The sequence below is a fragment of the Prosopis cineraria genome, unplaced genomic scaffold, assembly GCF_029017545.1.
Source record: "Prosopis cineraria cultivar Desert tree isolate PC_DT_omini unplaced genomic scaffold, ASM2901754v1 PC257, whole genome shotgun sequence".
Taxonomy (NCBI): Eukaryota; Viridiplantae; Streptophyta; class Magnoliopsida; order Fabales; family Fabaceae; genus Prosopis; species Prosopis cineraria.
The window spans coordinates 12,167-18,043 of record NW_026555584.1 but is presented as its reverse complement, the minus strand read 5'-3'; the positions used below and the strand labels follow the sequence as shown (position 1 = coordinate 18,043).

At 36.4% G+C, this 5,877-nt stretch overlaps 1 pseudogene; it reads right to left on the bottom strand.

The window, feature by feature from the left end:
• Positions 1-939: 939 nt before the first annotated feature.
• Positions 940-5,877, bottom strand: LOC129296104 (pentatricopeptide repeat-containing protein At1g73400, mitochondrial-like; annotated as a pseudogene).

Here is a 5,877-nt window from a genome sequence, read left to right as displayed (position 1 = left end):
TTAAGTAGCTTATTGATTATTAGCAAAACCAAAAAAAACAAAAAAACAAAAAAAAATCTAGGTGCTTCAATCCCGCGACAGTGTGTATCTGTTGTATTTCCGTATTTTGCATTACTATGTCATTATACCATTCCAGGCAGTTTCATGTGCTTCTGCATCTCTTTTGTGACTGCAAACATATTTGCTTGATGAAACTACAATCTGTACTTGCCGTGATACCACCTTTCCCATTCCCCTAGCCATTGCAAACCCTAGCCCACTGTGATAAACAATTGTCATATAGCTAAAACCCTACGTGATAAATAATAATGGTCTTGAGAAGAGCTTTGCTAATAGCCACAAGATTCTACTGAGACCTTCACCTTACCATTCTTTCTCTGCCTTGTGCCTTTGTATGCTTAGTTATTGAAATTTGAAACACCAAGCAGACAAGACTTCCGATGTACTAAAACTCAAACTTGACATCATGCATGGATTTTAGTTTTAATTAAGTTTATTATTATATTTACTTATTTATGATCGCCTAATTAATTCATTGTCACAATGAAACTTAAATTCACACACGCAACCTCAATAGCCATTATCATGAGTATGCTGACATTGCTATCTTATTGGATTGCTGCCACTGTTATTTGCTTTATATAATCTTGTATAACTCTCAAACAAATTTATGATAATATGACATGATACTAATATGTATGATTCAAATCACTGTTATTTGTTTTATATAATCTTGTATGATTTATAATAAGTTTATTGAGAAAAAAAGTAGAAAATTTAAAGACTTGTAATTTTGTTGTAGGAATAGTATATTAAATGTACAAGATAAAGAAAAGTAGACAAGATTTTACCTGCTCTATATGAACAAGTGAGAAATGATTGAGCACGCTAAGAAAAGAACAACTTGAAGACCTTGCTAAATCAGAGGGTAGCTATAAATTGAATGAACCTCAGTTACAAGATCTATTGAATATAAAGAAAAAAAACTGGTGTGACATTAACCAAAAGAGGTTCCCAACAAGAGTACTGAACATATTAAGAGTCGAAAGATAATCAAGCTGTCCAGATCCTTGATCTCTGAGTTCAGTAAATATCATTCACACACTGCGCGGGAAGTTTTGGCAACTTTGGAGCCAGATGATACAGTCAGCGTCCGATGATAGTGACGCATATATCAATGGCATTATAGAAGTAAAATCAACCGTAGGCATGCCGCATTACCATTTTTCTTCAAGAATGTTAATGGGAATAAAAACCAATGAAAAGAAAATATGAAATGAAGAAATTGCTTTTAGATCTGGTACAGAAGGATACACGCTCACCTATAGCCAAGCCCGGTATTTTAGTATTAGCCTGAAAATAATTTCAACACAGATATTAGTATACAGAATATTATGACAGAAGCCAATGACCTCGTAATATAATGGCATGTAAGCTTCCTTGTAAGTGGGAGATAACAAGTTCAATCTCACTTATAATCTCAAGTTGTTAGTGTCTGCCCCTCTAATTCAAAAAGAATATTATGATAGAACAGCTTACAAAACTAATCATTTTTCCAATCCATGTGGCATACCTCATTGAACTCTATTGTATATATCATCCAACTTAAGAATCAGGATATACAGTTTGCACAATGAAATAAATGAAGTAAATGATCAAACCTGAAAGTTCAAAACTGTCTTGGCCATAATTTGAAGATGGAGTTTACCTATACTAGATACTGTGATCGCTGAGGTGGTAGAAAAATGTGTCAGATACCTAGCTATAATTATGATTTAATATTTCTAAATTAGACAGTTTCATAATAATTAAAGCTGTAGGCTATTGACATTCCAGGCATATAGCAAGGATGATTATCTGCATTTAAGAGCCAAACCTGCTTAAGTGCTACAAGGAAATAAAGAATTTAATTTCCAAACTCTATTTTACCTTCATATAGCTTTATATACATTGATGCGTTTAATTCTTCATCTTAACTCTTGCACATGATTTAGTGCTTTCTCCTTTCTCTTTCATCATTTCATACTGTTGTTGCACTTGCTATAGAAGAAAGGCTCAAGTCCAAGTCTAAAACAGTTTTTTGATCCATTTTTGTGAGACACTTGTCAATTTTGCAGGTGTCATATCCATGTAATGTAATTTCGAGAATTGTAGTCCATTTACAATATTCTGATTCTCATACAGCTTACAGCTTAGCAAAAATGGTCAATGTAACCAAAGATGATATTCAACAGTTTGTTGGCAATTTAACATTTTACAAAGGAAGCATACAGGTACGCTACCTCACCATTATCCATGAAGTTCTAACAGAACACACCGTTTCTTCAAAAAAAATAGCATTTTGTTTAAACATGTCCAACACGGACATAAAAAGTAAAACAACCTGTGAGCACTACAAATCCCGTTATGACAGCATGAATAACTAGAACCAACAACGTTGAAATGCTCGAAAGTCATCAAATGTTCAACATAAGCACATCATTTTGGTATGCCTTTTAAACCCATGGTAAACATTGACAGAAAATAGTTTCATTTTGAGGCAATTGCCTAAAATTTTTAACAAAGTCACCTTTGCGCCATTGGATCCCCAACAAAAGAAGCCAATTAAATGAAAGATAAGAATAAAGAACAGGGGAGCAAATAAGAAAATAAAATGGGATCTAACATATAGAAGGGAAAAGCAAGCTTGAAATATATCTGTGAAGACCATTCATTATTGTGTTGATGCATTTATACACTTCGAAAAGATCAAAGAGTTTCGTATCCTCCAAAATGCTGGACAGAATCTCAGAAAAGGGCATTATTTGCAATATTCAGTAACAAGCAGATTCTTGACTAAAGAACTAAGTTTAATGTTGCCGAGCCTTCTCCAATCAGCATGTAAGAGATATCCAACCTTTACTCTGCTAACATGAGATCACAAAGTACTCACATGACTCTTTCCACCTCCTGGTCGTATCACCTTCTAAATGAGGATTGCTCAGTGACAGTATGCCAAAACGATTCCAAAATTTTTTTAGGGCATGCTATAAATGAGAATAAATACATCCAAGAACAAATGATTTGCCAAGATAGGGTGGCAAATAGTGCACTTCCAAAGAAGCAACTGATTGGCATTATGTCAAGATACTAGTACAAGGACATACTCCGAGGCAGCTTCTGGAATTAACGTAAATGCCATGCTTCTAGCAAATTTTTTTTTATCCTATCACAAGAAGAAACCTCCTTACTCCTTTCCAATCAAGTCATCCTTACAGTTAGCACAAGCTCAGCAAGGAATTTCACCGTATTATTTCCCTCGCAAATTTGTACTCTTGCGTTTCTCACCAAGTGCATAACGTCTTGCCAAAGCAGGATTGTAGAATTTTCTCATATGATCTGACAGCCTATGTATGAATTGGAGATCACCAATTATAGAAAGATGCGTCAAAATACTACCAAACTTTCTAAATGGCAATTTTATTCCCTTGTTTATAACTTCTTCCAAGAGAAAACGTGCATCTTCCACCCCATCGTACCTAAACAACGCATCAATCATCACAAAGTCTGTATCTGGTGCACAACCCCTCTCGGTCATGCCAAGTCTCAAATGCCCCATCTAGATCACCCATCTTAAAAAACATTGAAGTCAGCATATTATAAGTCTGGACACTGGGAAGACAACCCAAATCAATCATGTTTCCATAAAGTCTAAGTGCTTCATCGGACTTCTTATTGTCACAAAGGACCTTAAGAAAACAATTATAAGTTACTATATCAGGTGGATAACCTTGTTTTCCATCTCCTCCAAAAATCTGTATGCTAAATCTTTCTTTCCAAACAAACTCATTCCTTCAATTATATCCTTGTATGTTGAGACTTCAGGAGGCAACCACTACTAATCTTACACTCCAGAAGTTTAAAGCAATCCTCTACTCTATCATTTTGGACAAGAGCAACAATAATGATTGCATATGTCATGGCAGCGGGAGAAGATATGGAAAAACCTTTTGTTCTTATGAACTTAAAAAGTTCTAAGGTCTCATTAGCATGCCTTCTCTGCAAAAGGTATCAATGGCAGTATTGTATGTAAAATTGCCAGGCGTATGACCAAACTGGATCATGTCTTTCGGCACTTTCATTCCTCTAGTTGGGTTTCTAACTCTGCACCACCCAAAAAACAATATGTTATATGTCTATGCATTAGGCCTAATTTTGCTTTGCACTTTCTTAAAGAGACCTTCAGCTTCCTCGACCAGGCTACACTTGCAAAGATCATCCAATAGCAGGTTAAATGCATTTATTTTGGGCTGAGTTTTTACTCTTATCCTCTTCTTCTTTTCAAACTTTTGCACATGAGTTAGATATTTTTCAGTGTATTTTCTCAAAATAGTCAAAAGAACTTCAACCAGAATCGTGTTCTTGTTATGCCTCTTCACATAGTCCAACATATCACAAACTAATCGAAACTGTCTTACTTTGTATCTTGTACTAGCTAGTATATCTATCATATCATTATAAGCACAAAACTCATGGGAATAATTCTCTTGATGGCCAGCCCATGTGAAAAATCTAAATGCTATCTTTTCCTCAAAATGAAGCCTCTTCAGGACCCCAGTAACCAAAGGAGTTGACAATTGTATTCCAAGTTGGTCAAGAGCTTTCTCCATAGTGGTATGTCCAGTGGTTTTATCCATTATTGTGTTGTATATCTTTTCTACATTACTTCTAAGTGGTAGTCCTCAACATTACTAGGACTAGAATCAAGGTTCTGATTCGTAGGAACAGCTTCTGAACAATACAAGTATATAGAAATACCATATGTAACAAACAAAGTCATGGGCAATGAAGATTGAATGAAGCGCACACAGGAACAGGAAGCCACTTGTACTGGTATTCGGTGATGAGTATCTAGAGAAGTACATGGTTGGTGATTGAAGTGAAGTTACATTGTGGGATGGACCTTCTCTTCTGAAAGGTATAATCGGAAGCACGTGATGAGAAAAAAAAATGGAATTTTAAGGAATAGATGAACCTATCAAATCTCCCCATCTTCTTGCAAGATGATATCAAAGGCACGGAACTCTTGAACGAAGAATAAAACTCAGGCAATTCAGGAATTAAAAAAATATGAGGAATTTTTGGTGGTAAAGGAAGAAGGTGGTCGAGTTTCGTGTGCTGCTCACTGCTCAGAAAGAAAAGTAGAGGAAGTAATTCACTGTAATGGACGTAGCAACTTCGAACAATCAGATTCCGAACCCAATCTACCTAGCTTTGCTTGGTTTTGGTCAGGAAGAGAAGTGATCCTGTGAAAACCAGTAAATCCGGGTTATAGGCTATAACCAAGACATCTTAACCCGACCCGTAAAATAGGGCGACAGAGACCATCTTCCGTCTTCCCTGGCCTTGTTCGACCCGACTCAATTTGGGCCGGAATATTCGGACAGGACCGAAAGCCTAAATTTTAGAGCTTTCTATGGTTTTTACAAATTAAAAACAAATAAATTTGGAGTGAGCCCAGCAAGGAAACCTAGACCAAGAAAGCTGCTCCCACGGTCCCGCCTCAAATTTCCTTCAGGCAAACAAAACTTTAGATTTCACATTTTAGTTTCAGAAGCTGCGAAGCACGAGAGGAGCATGAAGGGAGCAGAACAGGTGCAAGAAGGGGGGAAAACCATGAATTTTCGGATTGGATCAAATAAAAAAAAAGAAAGAAAGAAAAATTAAAGTAGAAGGAAGCACACATGGAAATGGGGTCTTCAGATCGGATATTGAAGGCCATGAAGGAATGACAACCACCAGAACGACATTGAGAGGCGTGAACGGCGACAAGAACGATGCTGAAGAACGACAAGGAACTGAGGTCTGAACTCGAGGCTAAGAGGCGTGAGGCATGGG